The sequence below is a fragment of the Corvus kubaryi genome, unplaced genomic scaffold (genome assembly GCF_017639235.1).
Source record: "Corvus kubaryi isolate FWS band 111438036 unplaced genomic scaffold, C.kubaryi_AGA036_p1.0 37249, whole genome shotgun sequence".
In the NCBI taxonomy this organism is placed as follows: domain Eukaryota; kingdom Metazoa; phylum Chordata; class Aves; order Passeriformes; family Corvidae; genus Corvus; species Corvus kubaryi.
In genome coordinates, this window is record NW_024581072.1 from 7,662,337 (window position 1) to 7,679,416 (window position 17,080).

At 36.9% G+C, this 17,080-nt stretch overlaps 1 protein-coding gene across 8 annotated transcripts in view; it reads left to right on the forward strand.

The window, feature by feature from the left end:
• LINGO2 (leucine rich repeat and Ig domain containing 2) overlaps nucleotides 1-17,080 on the forward strand; it is a 506,482-nt gene that overhangs the window by 255,140 nt on the left and 234,262 nt on the right. For 7 of the 8 annotated variants that reach the window (XR_006015296.1, XR_006015295.1, XR_006015299.1 and 4 more), the window contains one exon: nucleotides 3,515-3,598. The gene's annotated coding sequence lies outside the window, so the exon portion shown is untranslated. Of the gene's footprint in view, nucleotides 1-3,514; nucleotides 3,599-8,215; nucleotides 8,756-17,080 lie in introns of those variants that run through there. The other variant, XR_006015297.1, reaches the window with a different exon arrangement.

Genomic DNA, 17,080 nt, shown 5'->3' on the forward strand with positions numbered 1-17,080 from the left:
AAAGAAAAAGAAAAAGAAAAAGAAAAAGAAAAAGAAAAAGAAAAAGATAGATTAAAAAAAAGAAAAGAAAGAAGTTATTGTAGCACCAGTATATACTCTCATTCACCTAAGATACTAAAAACTCTCATTTATGTCATGGATGAAATCTGAACTGTACTATTATTTGTGGATAGCTTGATTACAGTTTCTTCTAAGTACTTGCTGTCTATACTGCTGCCATCTCTTGAAGCTGCTGCTTTTCTGGGCTCTGAAATTCTGAGAGTTTTTTTGCTTTTATTTCATTACTTCCTGATCATACTGTAGCTCTTCTTTCAGTCTGGTAAATTCCAGTCACATATTAGGAAAACATTTGGATCTCTTTCTATTTGCGAGAGTTGTAGTAAGTGTATCCAAGACCAAATGTGTATTAATTGGCCTCAGACACAGGTATACTGAAAATTAGATGTCTAATATGATAAAAACATGGATCTGAAACAATATTTCCATTAGTTCTGTTAGTCTCAAGACATTAATATTTACGTAGACCATGTAATATCGTTGCCCTGACGTGAGGACTGAAGGAAATTCCTTCTGGTTAGTCCACTAGGAAAGAATCATGCTAGGTAAGTTGTATCTTTGTGTAGGTGATTGTAGTGAAAAAGCTGCGAGAGCTTTCTGTGCTGAAGCTCTTCTTTAGAAGAAAAAAATTTGGAGAAAATATCTCAAATGCCAATTGGCAATTTGGACTAGATGACCTTTAAACATCCCTTCCCAACCAAATTGCCCTATGATTCTATGAAACTGTATAAGATATGTGAAATAAAGTATAATTGTTGAGTAAAATGTATTTGAAGAAACATCCTTATACAAAAGGATAGTAGACTTTACTCAAAGCATAGAACTCTCACACGATTGCTCTGAATATTGGCAATCAGTGTTTCTGCTTTTTATTTTTTTTTCCATTGTTTCTCCTATAATTCTACTGCCTCATTCATGTGGCTTCACTGCACATTTCATTTTCTCAGTAAGAAAAAAGTGCAGGAAGCTAAGTAGACATTTATGTTCAGCATATCAAGTTTAAATCTTTTATCATAAGTCACCCTTCATGCATAGTCCAGAAGTTCAGTTGTTGAATCTTTTGAATGGCATAAATATTTTAAGAAGAAATATCAAAGGTCTTTTCTGCCTCAATTCCAAGTCCTTAAAAGTAAGAATTTGTGCTCATTTCTATTCTCTACGTTTGCCTCTTAAGGTTACCTTGACTGCCTGTTCATCTTCATTAACATCTGAATTTAGCTTATGCTTCTTAGTTTTTTGGTCAAAAATTCTACAAAATGCCTCACAAGTCAAGTGGGTATCCTTACAGGCTTCCTCAACTCCTGTATATAATACAGGTCAATATTAGAGTACCACTTAGCAGTGCACATCACACAACATAATTCCTCATAATACATTAGCAGAAAATTATTTAAACAGTGCATTCTGAAAGTAAAGTAGTTAATTGAATAGTGAGGAAATTTTCTAGAGTTCCTGATTTACAGCGGTAAAAAAGCATACTCCAGAACTAGTCATGAAACAACACAGAAATCATTCTGGTAGCCTTCATCCCTTCTAAATTATTAAAAAATAGCTACTCTTAGAAAATATGTCATTCATTATAGTGAGGATGAAGTAGCTATTTTTGCTAACTTTAAAAGTAGTTTGAAGGAAAAGCTTTTCTGTCACATAAATTTGGACTGGGGCAAATTTTAGTGGAATCATTGATCCACATATAGAAGCAGGAATATCTAAAAAAGGATGGTTAGAAAAAACATTTCATGTAGTCAAATTAGGGATAGCAGCAAGGTAAAAGAAAATTATATAAAATAATTTTTAAATAGTAAACAAAAACAACTAAATGATGTTAAGTAGCCCTTATAAATTTGTAAAAACTACATGGAATTCCTAGAATTATAGCTCTTTATTTACTTTTTAGATTAAATGCATCACGGAAATGTGTTTTTCAATACTTTGCTTAACCAGTCTTTGTTCTGAATTCAATCCTGATGCAGCATATGAATTGGGATGTTGATCAAGAGACCTCCAGAGGTCCTTTCCTGACAGTTATTCTGTGACTTTATGATTCTTCATAGAAAAATTCAAAAAGCCTGATACCTTGGGTGTAGTTCTCAAGATGAATCACAATCCTGTGGCTGAAAAAGCTGCAAGACAACAGAATTTAAGAAGCAGACACTACTCTAATACAAACAGTTGTCTTGACTCAGATCTTAAAAACAGAAAGTTGAGAGATCGATTTAGTGTTAGTTGTAGAAATAAACTGTGGAAGCATACCTGTGAGTTTTGTGATACGTAAGTCAAACCTCTCTCTTTTTTCTACAAATCCGTGATTTAGAAGAGCACACCTAAGAATGCACCTGAAGAAAATTTAGCATTACCTATCCCATGTTTGTTTGCTTTATTTCATGTCTAGATCTCAGTTTGTACAGTTTTCCTTCATTTATGCAAAAAGACATTTGCAAAGCAAAGAAAGTTTCCTCCCTGACTTCTCTGGCATCTCAAATTAAAATAATCTTAACTAATCTAAGCCTGTCCAATCAATGTAATAAGCCAATGGCTGATTATTTCACGATAAAAGTAACTGCAAATTAAGATCTTCTTAAATGGCTTGTCAGTTTGGTATTAGTTTTTGTTGACATCTTTCAGTTTTGTACAGCCTAGTGCTTTTCAAAACCAAAATGGTAGAAGTTGTTTAAAGTCCTGAATACAAAATGCCACCCTATATTTTTAAAGAAATATCTTGAAAATAAGTCATTACTTTCAGGTCAAACCCAGTGCTGGGAAGAAATATGGAAGATTATTTTAATTTCCTAATGAAGTATTTGGATTATCAGTTTATTACTTTTAACTTTAATAATGATACTACAACTGTTATATAACCAGAAGGAGGAGGATTTTTAGTGGAGAACCTCCATGCTGTAGATTTCAGCTCCCCAGTGTTGTTTGTTTCCTTTTACTTCTGCCCTACCCTTGCCCTCCTCCATCCCCCAAAAAAGCTATGATTTAATTTTTTTGAATCCATGACTGAGTGCTATAATGCTTTATAAGCTCTTCCCTAGGTAATAGAAACCTGCAATAGCAGCAAGTAGACTTTGAAAAAACTGATATAAAAGACTACTTCTAGTCTTAGAATCCATGTCAGTGTGCTACAAGTTTTGTCTCCTGCCAGGTACAGCTTCATAAATTACATTTCTAAAGATTACCTTATTATTTACTAAATTTCAAAAATAGACAGAAACTGTGGAAACATATTATGCAACTTTAACTGTTTACACTGAGGTGTTTTTCTTTTTTATGAGTGTTTAATGTCAAAGATGTGCTGTGTATTCAGTGCTGAAATATAAAAACAGTGAAAGGAAGAAAATGATCTATCACACTGATCTAGTCAAGGATTTCAGGGTTTTTCTAAATTTTTTTTTTTTAATATATTATTTTATTTGTTGGGAGTTGAGTTTTTTATTATCGATTTTCTTATCAGGTTGATATGAAGATAGACAGTCTGAAGGAGGGAAGTAGTAGAAGACTTTCACCACAATTGTGAAAAATGAGCAGTGTCAACCTGGTAAGTTTATCTTTTTGTTGTTGTTGTACTGGTGATGGCTTTTCCATTGGTGTTCTCATTTGTGTTTGTACCAAGATCTTGGTTACTGTTGGTTTTATTCTTGATGTAATATTTCTGTGTAAATGTCTTAAACTTTTCCTTATGTGTTAAAAGACAAGTGCTCAGGATCTCATTAACTCTTTGAGATGCCACTTTGTCATGGGTCCTAGTACTTTCAGTTCCAGTTAGAGTAGTTAGAACATAAAATTATTTTGTCATCCTTTCAGTGTGTATACAATACTCCATATTTTTCCCAGCCTTGTCAGGACTGTATTTTGCAATTTGAGGAAAAGTATGATGATTTATCAAAATATGAATATTGATCTAATATTGATATCGAACTGAGAACGACAAAAACTCTCTAACAGTTTGGAGTCAGAAAGTGCATGTTTTATTTGGTGCCAGGCTCTGTGTGGGATAGCCCCCTAAGACTCAGGGCCCTCATCCAAGCAAACACAAAGCTTTTTATTTACAAAAATTATGAATATCCAAAATACAAATGCATATTCATAACATTAACACCTCTCATTCTCCGCTTCGTATGGAAATGAGGTTAAATGTCATTAAGCATGCGTAGTGTGTGTTCTGAATTGAGTCGGTGGTCTTGAATTGGGTCAGTGGTCTTAAAAAGATGAAGTAACTCATCTTCCTCATTTTGACCTTTTCGCCTCTCTGAATTTTAACAGTCCTAATTACTTTAGTGACCTCTAAGTTTCCTCTTTTGTGACTTTTGAACGGGTTCCCACCAAGGGAGGAAATTGGTAATTGTCCTTTTTCCTTAGACCAATTTATCAATGTTTCTATTCCTCGTTCTAATCACAGTTAAGCAAACACGCAAATGACAGATCATCAGTTATTTGGTAATCAGTTACTAACATCTTAAAACCCATTTCAGGTCCAGCTCTCTTAACTACTTTAATTAGCTGGCCCGAATTCCTTCCTATTCTAACCAATTTCAACACAGCTAGCCTATAACTAAAATCTTTATGTTTCTTCTAAATCTATGTTTCAGTGAACTGAAGAGTCTGGGTTTGAAATGTTATTTTTCTGGATAATTTATTTTATTAATGTCATGGTTTAGGAATGGTGCTCCAAATTGCTAGTCACTCCTCTCCCACACCTCCCTCCCATGGGAGATAAAAGGCAAAGATTATGGGTTAAGATAAAACCAATTTACTGGAAACAGCAATGAGGTAAGAAAAATGAACAGCAACTGCGAAAATATGAAAAACAAAAGTGTACAGAAGAGGGTGATTTACATGGAAAAATGCTCACAAAGCCCAGGACAATGAGAAACAAAGGCAGACAGACCCTCCATGCTTCCATGCTTTTTTCCCTGACTGCAAGCCATGCCCACCTTCTTCTCAGAAGCAAGAATCCCTTACTCCTGCCACCAAGGGTGACCTGAGGTGGTTTAGAACAACCTAGACAAGCCCACACAGCTACAGGCTCTTCTCCCTCATGGCTACTGGGAAAAAAACTAACTGCATTCTGGCCAAAAAACAGGACGACTGATTAAAAAAAAAGCACAACAAACGCAACTTTTCTAGAGGTTCAAATTGTAATTTAAAAACAATTACTCATTCCAGCCTTATTCATACAAAATTTTGCTTCAGGTGAGTTTTCCTTTTATGAAAAACCTCTCCGTGAATTTTTTGCTTCCCTAGAAGAAAGTCAGTGCAATTAAAGCAGTGCTTTCTCTTTCTGGAGGACAAGTAATTTGAAACATTTAGTGATAATAGTGTCTAAGTCCCCAATGTGAGTGGAACAAACCCTTTTATTGTCTTTACACACACACACATTTGCCTAATGGTGTGCTGGGAAGTGCTGGGAAGTGGAAAGATTTAAAAATTCAGAAAAAATTGCAGCACTTAAGAGAATGACATGTTCAAGTTTATAACCTGAAAATACTAAAAAAAACTGTGACGTCACATATCTGACACAATATAAGGCCTTATAGCCTAAGAATGGATTTAGAAATGCATTACGTTTATCAGCAAAAATTACCTAATAAGGAATAATAAGGAATTGCAGACTTCTGTCAAGACTGGTCTTATATGACATCTAATTTCACGTATATGTGTACTCATGTATGTATGTATGTATCTCTCTATCTATTTATCTATCTGATGATGATAAGTGGGTGATCTATATCCTTTATTTAAAGGAATTACAATAATTTCTGAGTTTGTCAGTACCGACAACTAATCAGTGCTTCACCACTGCACTGACTTTGAAAGCATATCATATAGTAATGACAAAGTGAGAAACCCCTCTGTCTCGGTTTAGGAATGTTTTTCCCCAATTTCAGTGTTCCCACTGAAACAACCCAGACCACACCCTGCTTGCTCACTCTTCCTTCCCTCCCGGCTATGGCAGGATGGAGACAAGGGAAGGCACTAAGAGGTAAAGATGCAGTATTGAAATAAGAACAATTAGCTAGAAAGAGCAATGAAATAAGAAAATGAAGAGCAAAATGACAATACTACTACTAATACCAGAGTGCACAAGACAGGCAAATGGTTCCCATGCCATTGCTCACCACCCGGAACCCAGTGACACTCAGTGGCACGCTCTGGCAAATCCCTCCATCTCTGCTGCTCATGGTGTGAGATGGTATCCAATAACCCCACAGTCCTGACCGTGCCCCTCCTGGATGCAGCAAAAATTAACCCTGTCCTGGCCAGAACCAGAGCATTTCCACCCCTTATTCTACACCATGGACATCATGCCCACGTCCTACATCTTCCAACTATATACATACATATATATAAAAATATATATATGTACATACGCATAAGCACAGGTATGATTCCCATAGTCAGTGGCTCTCCCTCCAAAATGTCTTTTAAGTTAATTTAGTCCATGGCTGTGGGTTCTATCCATCCTAACTCTCTTTCAGAGCAGGAGGACTGGTGTGGTATGGGTTTGTTGCAAGCTGCATAAGGAGCACATGACTGGTGTCTCTGGAGCACTCCATACTCATTGTCCATAGTTGTTATGCCATACAGTGCCAGTGTCATTCAGCAACTAATATTATATATAAAATTCAATATCACAGACTCTTCTTTCCCAAAAGTCAAATTGCCTTGAGGTACACATGGTGTTTCACTATCCTTCTGCATTACCTAACCAGTGCACCCAGGTCCTTGAGCAAAAGCAGCTCTAATTTGAGGCAGCTCTAATCCAAGCTGTCTTCCCTAAGCCATTCCTAATATGTATCCTGGGGACTTTATGTTCTTCTATGGTATGTGAAGGTTTTGATTGGACAGGGCCCGCTCAGTTGGTAGAGCCTCTAGTGTAACTAACCAGATGGCCTACACTAAATGTAGATCCCAATATTTGAAGGTTCCATCACCCATTGCTGTTTTTAACAGTCCATTGCACTCTTCAGTTTTCCCAGAGGCTGGCACACAATAGGGAACATGATACACCCACTCAATTCTGTGCTCTCTGGGCCAGGTGTCTATGAGGATATTTTTGAAATGAGTCCCAGTGTCTGACTCAATTCTTTCAGGGGAGCCATGTCACTGCTGGACTTGCTCTTCAGTGCCCAGGATGATGTTCTGGGCAGTGGTGTGAGGCACAGGGTGTGTCTCCAGCCATCCAGAGGTGGTTGTTTCCACCACTGTCAGTGCTTGCCTTGTTGGGTTTGCAGCAGTGTGCTGTAATCCATCTGCTAGGACTCTTTACATTTATATTTCAACCATCAGCCCCCATACCACAGAGGCTTTACCTGCTTGGCCTGCTTGACAGCAGCACCTTTCACAGTCATGGATAGCCTGGGATATAGTGACCATGGTTAAGCCCACCTTCGATCACAAGCCCATCTGTGTATTGCATCCCTTCCCTGATGACCTGAGGTGTAATGGGCCCACTGAGCTGCAAACAATTCCCCATTATGTTGCCAATCCAGATCCACCTGAGACACTTAACCTTGGGAGTCCAATCCACATGTCTTTTGTTGGGAAGTTCTTCACTAGCCCAGCTTTTGAGTACATTTGATTCTACATGACGTGCTTTCACAGTCAGTTTCTCTACCCACGCAGCAATGTCTTACCACAATTCATCAGCCCAGGTAGGTTTCCCTCTGTGCTGCCAGTTGGTCTTTTTCCATCATTCCAGCCACCCACACAGAGTATTTGCCACCATCCACAAGTCAGTGCAGAGGTAGACTGCTGGCCATTTCTCTCATTCAGTGATATCAAAGCCTGCTGGATGGCTTTAAGCTCTGTTACCTGACTTTATCTGCCTTGCTCCTCAGTAGCTTCTGTGACTTGACGTATAGGAGTCCATACAGCAGCTTTTCATTTTAGATGTATCACTACGATATGACAGGAACCATCAGAAAAGAGAGTGTTGCTTTTCATTTTCTGGTAGCTGATTATATGGCAGGGCCTCTCTCAGTACACCTCACCTTCCCTTCCTCTGATGATGATAGTCTGAAATATTTGTCTTCAGGACAGTTTGTGATGAATTCCAGGATCCCAGGGCAACTGGGGTTTTCTATTCAAGCTCATTGTGGGATACGTGCGATCCATCTACTCCAAGTAACATCAGTGGCATGTTGTGTTGCAGGGAATATCCCTTTGAACATCCAGCCCAGCACTGGCCCAGCACTGGCAGTTGGGGTGCCAGGAGGAGATTTGGTGCCAGTCACTCCTGAAGCAGCTCAAACACTTCATAAGCTACTGGTATGTCCGGATGTAGCAGTATCATCAGGATGTACCAGGCCTTGAATCCTTTGTATCCCCAACCTCAGAATCCCAGGGGTTGTCTTCAAGTCTACCTGGGTAATTTTTGCAGGGGCTTTGGAAAGGACCACTCTCTCCAGCTGCAGTGTAAAATGCATTTTTCACATCTTGTTCTTTCCTGGCTGTCCCAAGGGCTACTGCATGAACAACCTCCTGTTTAATTTCTTCAAAATCTTGTTGTTACTCAGGACCCCACTTCAAATCATTCTTCTTTTGGGTCACTTGATAGAGAGGCTTTACAATCTGGCTCTACTCTGGAATATAGATCCTTCAAAAACAGTGTCTAAGAAAGCTTGTATTTGTTTTTGCTGGTTGATGAGGATGTAACTGCTATTTTGTTGAATAAATCTATCAGAACCTGACAATGTCCATCTTGTCATTTTACTCCTAAAAAAATGAATTTCCTGGGCAGGTCCCTTTATCTTCTGAAAAATCTCTCTCTTAACTCCAAACATGGTGTAGACTGCCTTGAGGAGACATGGCAGACATAGTAATAAAAATATGCTTTCCTTAACATCCAAAGGAAATTCAAAATTCTCAAAAGTTCTTGTAACAAGCCTGAAGAAGAAAAAAGGGGTGAAAGGTGAGGAAAATTATCCTCTGCTGTTCTCTCCACAGACTGTGTACTATAATTATTGAATTCTCAGAGGTAATACGTGAGGTAAGGGCAGGAGCATAGCACTGAGTACACATTCCAAATGACTCTCACTGACCTTGATGTTACCATGTTGATTCTACACAGTACAGCAATAAAGCAATCCTTATGCATCTTGCTGCTCTGAAAAAGAGAATCAGGGGGAGCACATAGTGCATATATGGGAGAATAATACAGTGTCAAGCACCCCAACCACATGAACAGACAAAGCAACATTGTGACCAGTGACTCTGTATGCAATAAAAAAAATGTGTGTATCAAATTTGTTTCCAACCCACTCTGGGAAGATCTGTTGTTATCTCAATCCTTCAAGTCTCATATTGGTTTATGAATAAGAAAATGAACAGTAAGAACAACAATACTTACAGGAGAGTGATGCCTTTTCCTGGTCTTAAAATCAAGAGTCATCCACAGTTAGAAGGGGAAAAGGGATTTTACCTTGGTATTTATTTTAAGGATCCTTAGGTCATATGCATTGAAATGCACCCCGCCAAAATGCCCCCTCCCAAAGGATCAGGTATAACATTATAGGTTTTACTAATTAGCATATCTATCAAAGATTCCCCAATGAGATGCTCAAGTGAGCCCCCTTCTCTAAGGAACCTTCCCCTGGATGGTTCTATCTTGGTTTACAGAATGTGTTCTGGAGAGGACCTTGGGGTCTGGGGCACACTGATCCCTAACTACGAAGCTTCTAAAATGTTTAGTCTCTCAGCTTGACAAACAAGTCCAAGAATGTAGGCAAAAAGCATTAAGAATACAGAAGTTGTAAAAAAGGTATAACAGGGGTATAAAAGGCAAAAAATCTTCATGGCATCAAGAGTATGTAAGGTAGGCGAATGATTCACACGATATTGTTCACCACATGGAACCCAGCATCACCTGGCTGCACAAACTGCACACCCCAGCCAAACTGGAAAGGGATTCAGCCCCCTCCTTATACCTTGCACATGGTATGAGGTGGTATTGAAGAACAGGAGTGCTTTCCAGAGGTTAAACTTGCCCCAGGACGCTTGCCACTTTCTTGCTTTAACATCGCCACCTCTTACTCATGTTTCAGGTTGCACAAAAATACCTTGTTTCGTCAATGTGTTTAAAATGTGTTTAAATTGGAAGGTGTTCAGTTCTTCTTGAAAATTCTTGCCCTCCAGAAAATGAAAATACATCTAGAAGATATCTTTGGAGGAGAAAAAAACTTGTAATTCTGTTATGCAGAACAGATAATTTTGTGTAAACTTACCTGCATGCCTCACTTTAGAGTATGTCAGGAATGTACCTTTCAGAATTATTTTGAAAATAGTAGCTTGCTTTGATTCCCATTAGGTATAAGAAGATTTTTGGTTCATTGGTTATTTGGTTGTTTTGTTTGTCAGTTGGCTAGTTGCTGTTTTTTATCCATGAGGAGGATTAGATACTGATGCAGATTTCTTAAAGCAATTATGAGATATCCATCCTCAGAGGTGTACAAATATAAACTGGGCATGATCCTGAGCATCATGATCTAAGTAGTCCTGTTTTAAGAACTGGGTGGGACTAGACGACCTCCAAAGTGTGCTTCCTTTCAAAATCATTCTGAAGATGTATAGATTTGTGATTCTGTGGTTAATGTTATTCCCAAGAAGGAGGGGGAAAGTCTTATCAGCATCTTTTTTCATAAGTTCACTAACCACTTCAAGGAATTAGTTGTGAAATTTAACTGACATGAAATGTCAGCATGTTCAGCTTGGGGAAATTATCAAGGGACTTAAACTGTGAGGAAAAGTAGTTCAGCTTTGAGAAGACCACATGCTCTTAGGTACAAAGATTTTGCACACTCTTGCAGTTAAAATGGGAGCAATTGGTCAGCTACTGGAAACTGTAACCAAATTTTCTATATATATATTGAAAACATGTTAATGCACTTTCCTTTGGGAAATATGAAGTTGAGATAAAAACTTGGCTACAAACTTTTGAGATTCCCCCTTATTTTTGTTGTAGTCTAGTTCTTGCTGTCATCTTTTCCAAAAGCAGCTTATAGTAACAGATGCATAACTTTAAAAGTTACTAGTGTGGTTATTTTAGTTTACAGCTGTACTTGTTTGTCATTTTACCTAAAGAAAACCAAGAAAGGCTTTATGGATGTAATTTCTTCATTTTTTAAGAGCAGAAGAGTAGAGTGCTGTCTTAATTTCATAGGTACAATGATCAAGGCAACAATTCATCCCTGGCACAGTTTGCTAGAAGTCAAAGGAATTGCATCAGAGATAAATCTGGACAATTAATGTTTAAAGGAAACAGAGAGTAATTTGACTAAAAAGTTATGTCACACCCCAAAAGTGATTCATTACTGAAAAAGTACTCATCTTAAAAGCAGTGCTGCCAATAAATCATGGGACAGGTAAAAAGTATTACTGTTGACTCTTTAAGCCCTTACTTTTAGCTACTTCAAAATGCCATCTAATTCCTGTCACTATTCAGTTCCTGACTATATTAATAACAGTTAGCCTTTTCCCTACCTTGATCTTCTTCTGGCATTTCTAAAACACCTTCATTTAGTTAGGAATTCATTTGCAGCTTTAACAATGATTTATAGTCCTAAGTTTTTTTGCTGTCCATGTAATTTTAAGCATATTAACATGAATGAGAAAGAAAAGATGATTTGGGGAACTGCATCAGTAAACACTATAATTAAGTATAGCATACTTTTTTCTTTTTTGTTTTTTTCTCTTTTTTTGGTGTAAAAAAATTACTATCAGTTTTGTGAGCAATATTTTAAACATACTGTAATATTGAACACTCCTAAGAGAAAGTAGAAGATTTCATCTTAATATAACTATGGTCTTTGATATATAAAAAAAGTCATATGTCATTACTGTAGCAAGCAGTGTCATCAAGATGTAGTCTTGCTTGTTAATTCCACACTCCTAATCTGAGAAAATAGAAGTAGTGAAGTTAGGTGTCTTTCCACAGGTATGGGAACAGTTTCATAAATAGCTTTTATACAGGAAAGGAGTACTGTCCTGAGACAATTTGTTATTTATACCTTGGCTCCCTTGTGTTGTTCTGGCTGGGAAAAGATTCCATTTAGCACAGAGAATTTTCCCAGGACCAAATGCTACTGTGATTCTTTTGAGAAATCCAGAATTGTACCCTGCCATCAGTTGAGATGAAGTATAAATATGCCTCAAGAAGAGTAAATGTTACAAGAGCTATCGTGTCTGCTTCCCTTAGCTGAGAACAGTGGGTGAGTCTACTTGACTATAACTTCACTAACTATATAAATGTATTTCTTCAAAATCAGTTTCACAGGGTTAGAATCAAACACCTACCTTCATGTTCAAGATCTTCTTCTATTCCCGTATTGGTAAACTGAGTGGTTTTGATCTAACTCTGGAAAAAAGATGCATGTCATGTTCACGTCACCGTGTCATTTCAATAGAGCAGCTACAAGATGCTTCTGTTAGGCTATTATGCTTCTTCATATTAACTTCCACAAGGTACTTCTGGACAGGTCCAGTTTCTCAGTTAGTGTAGGTTATCAGAATCAATTTGATCAAATAAGCTAAGCCACTTTAGGTTAGCAGTTCTCTGTTCTTTTTTCAAATGAAAATTTCTAGGGCACTTCTTGTGTTTTCAGGTGCATTAAGAATAGAGCTGAAGAATCCCTGAATTTCTCATCTTTATTATTTCGGGTTTGTTTCTTCATATTGGTTTTCTCTTGCTGTCTGTGAGACATCTGTGGCAGTGAAAGTGTTATAAAATCATTGGGGAAAGGCTGCTCTTTGATCTGCTAATTTAGTAGAGGTATGAAAGGATGTTTTTTACATGCTTTGCAAACAGTAGGTGTGGGTGGGTGGAAGGGTCATAAATGACACGGAGAGATGAGCATCTCAGAAAGTAGGTCAGAAGCTGTAGCAAGAGGAAATAAAACAATACAGCTGGAAAGAGAATGAAGACTAGACTGATCAAAATATTACAAAGATGGTGAGAAAGGGAGAGAGAAAACTGAAGTTAAACAACGTGTAGTGTATTTTCAGTATGTGGTTATGTCTGCAAAGTCACAGACATTTTTCTGTGTATTATGTCTTATCATAAACATTATAAATTGGAACATCTTGGAAGCAAGCACATGAAAATTTGTGCTTATTTAGCAGCATTTTTCCATTCCTCTCTCCTTAAAAATACATCCAGAAACATGACCACTGTCCAATTTGTGCTGAAGCTGTAACTTACCAAAACAAGGAATGTCAGCAGTCCCTGCCCTAATGTCATAACAAATGTATGATTCTCTTACCTTCATAATATTTTCTTTAGTTTTGGGATATCATGCAGCTACTTTATTAGTAAATATTACCCAAGTTACTTCTTGACCTCTTTGTTCAGCTGATGCCCCTTTTTTGAGTTGGATTTGATGATCCTTCTGGGTCCCTTCCAACTCAGAATATTCTGTGATTTCTGGAGGGAGATTTTGTAGTTTTCATGAGACAGGACAATAAACTAGTTCTGCTGGACTTTCATCAGACCACAGAACAGTGGAGGAGGTAATCTCAAGCACTAACAGCTCAGAAATAGAGAGGTCATGATATTTATTTTAAAACCTCCCTTACCTTATTTCATACATTCTTACACAATTTCACCATTCATTTCGGTTCCATCTGTAGGCACAAGAGGTTAGCAAATTCTCTGAACCCTTCTTGTTGAACTCTCTCCCCTAATAAAGCCCTAATTAAAGCTCTGTGAAATCAGGTAGAATTCAAGGAAACTCTTGTTTTACTTTTAAGAATTTTTATGTATTTTTCAGGGTTGGTTTTAAACCTTAGATCATCCATATGTTTCATCTTGAACTACATCCAGTCTTCATCTGCTTTGGAGAAGAATTTATAACCCTTTAATTAAGTTCTGATGAGCATTTTCCTGTGATGAAAGAAGAAAAGAAAGGCTCATTAAGGGAACATAGTATCCCATTTTTAAAAGTGCTCTTTACTTTTAAAAAAAGCAGAAAACATTCTAGTATGTGAAACTGCAAAACATTTTTGCTATCTTTTCTGATATTTATATTACAAAGTGGACTTTGAAATAATATAAGAACGGAATGGTATAAGAATCACTTTGAAAGCTAACTATCCAATGCTGGTAAAGAAAGCATATCCTGACCTATGCAGCAGTTAGTTAGGGTCCACAATCTTGTGTTTGGACTTTACACATGCATAAGTGTACTTCTTCTGTGAGTCCTGGCTTATAATTGTTTAATTTTTTTCTTTACAATTACTGGTACTGGAAACACACCTCCATACTTTCCTTATGCTTTAATGACTTTCAAAGAGTAATAGCAAATAAAAATTTTAAAATATGCCAGCCCTTATAGATTTTATTTAATTGTGGGACAGTGCCTCACTCACGCTAAAAGAAATCATTTGTCAGAAAAAAGTCCTGAGAGACCTTTATAATGCAAAGCATTTTTACATTTGAGACCTCAGATTTTTGCCACATGGTCAATGAACTGAGTTTTAAGATGACTTAATGTTCTTCTAGAGACCAGGCTTATCAGTTCATAAATACATGCTACAACAACTTTCCCAACAAACTTCTCCCTATCTAGAAGAAATCCTGAAAGACTCTGCGCAAAATTGGTAATTATGGTCCTCCTTGTAATTTTCCTTATAAAATATTCTTGCTGAAATTTGCTTTGTTGTACCTTACTAGATAGTTAATTCTTTTTAAAGAAAATGCTTAGCTGTGTTACATTATTGATCAAAATTTATGCCTCTAGCAACCAATCCTACAGCAAAATAAAACATAATGTAGAAAGGATAAAAAGAAAATGAATCTATAATATCAAAACTGTACACAATGTTGAACTTTTTTTTTGTAACTGTCAGAAAAGGTTTTATTTTCAGCACTGATGAATAAATTAGCTCTTGAGATGGCAAGATGGTGATATTGAAGGCAGTTGGTGACAAAAGTGAATTTTCACTTCATAATTAATTGTGCTTAATTTATCAGTAAGTTAAGCTTATTCAGTATTCCTACACATTAAAACATTTTAATTAAAGTAACTTTTTAATTTGCTTCTTTATGACTCTGTGCTAGAGCTGATTTATTCTTTGTGGAGTAGACATGAAGGCACTTCTCACCTTATAATATATTTGTAGAGAGAAAAAGAATATTTTACAATCTTTATGATAAACTAATCTCACTATTAATGGCCAAAATTACTTCACAAACCAATGTCTTCCAATGATATTGCGTGAAAAAAGCAGGTAAGATGTGTTTTGCCCAAGCTAAATGTAATCAAAGAAGAAAATGGAAAAAAATGGCAAGGCATGCAGCCAGACAGAGAAGAGAGGTGCCCTGGATGAACCACTCTTAAATGCTGAATTCAGTATTGGCTTAATGAGGAATTTCTGTGAGCTTCTTTTAATTTATTTGTTTTATAAGCTGCAAGAAGTACCAGGTAGCTTTTCTGTTATGATAAAAAAATGTTCTAACATCTCTGGAAATTAGTGCTTTCACTAGCACTAATATTTTTCTCCTGACCCTTGTCCACTCTTCTGAAAAAGATCCAGAGTGCTTTGTTTATATTGAATTGGCCCCATGGCATATTACTGCAAAGGTTAAGGAAAAAATAACCTTAAAGGAAGTGCAAGAGACATGTTGGCAATCCATATGAAATAGCCATGAAAATCTTTGAAGTTAGAGACTTGCTGCATAAATGGAAACAAGAGTGAACAATGAGGACAGAGAATTCGTGACTTTATATCTGTGTGCCCAGAACAGTCCTGCAGAAAGGAAAGGGGAATACACACTCAGGTATCCCCTCACCTGTTAGGCCAAAGGACTTAGATCACAGGACAATTCTGCTTGATTAAATAAACCCTGTCCTCTACAAGGGCAGTCTGAGAAGATGCAGGTACATGTGAGAACTGTTTTCAGCCAATTTCAGCTTTCTGGTGTCTCTTAAAGAATCGTACAATAGTTCATTTAGAACCATTACCCTTTATCCTGTCACAAGAGGTCATGCTAAAAGGTATGTATTATCTTTCTTACAAGTACTGAAAGGCCATAGCTAAATCTTCATGGAGTCTTCTCCTGTCTAAACAAGTTCAACTCTCTCAGCCTTTCTTTTACAGGAGAGGTGTTCCATCTCTCTGCCATTTTTAAACATTCCCAATTAACTGTATTCAGGCTTCAGATTGTTAGCTCTTCTTTTTAATCTTGTTTCGCTTTTTCTTATCCCCTAATCTTCCCTTTCTACCTCTGTGGGTCTGTATTGAAAAAAGTGAGCATTATTCCTGCTGCTTCTTTTCATGCTTAAGGGACATCCCAGAACACTCCAAGTTGCATTTTTGTATTCACTTTTTTTTTTTCCTTTTTAATGAATCTAGTGTACTGTCTTGCCAGAAGCTCTTTCCTTTCTAATGGAGCATATCATAATCAAAATTACAAATCTGCCTTACCTAAAAGTAAAAGAATAAATTTGATTAATACAGGACTGGGCTGGTAATGTGTAATAATTATGGCTAATGTGTCACAAGAGGCAATAAATATGGATATGAAGATGTACAACAGCCATTATCAGCAATGTGAAAGCCACAGAATATGTTCCTTCTATCTCTTCTAGTTTGTTTCAGTATGTAAATTTATCCTTTTAAGACTATGCAGCTGTTGTCAAATTAAAAATTTATCTGCAGCCTAACAAGATACAGCAGAATTTTCCAGCAGTAAACCTTGCAGAGAGGAAACAAATAAAATTAATAAAATCAGAATATTCATTGAAAATAATACATCAATCCTCATGAAAATGCAGATGTCTAAAGGATATACAAGCATACCTACATTCATGGATGCATGCATTTCTGCTTTGGTAAAGGACCAGCTGCTCTCTAGGGTGGTGATGTTCTTTAGGAAGCTGATCAGAGTCCATTTCTTCTCTCCCCATTGATTGTGAGAAAAGTATCAAACAAAACAAGTGGGGTTTCTTCTTGTTATGCATTATTATGAATTTCAAATCCAAAGTTAGAATTGTATCTGAAGTAAATGGGTGAAATCCTTCGA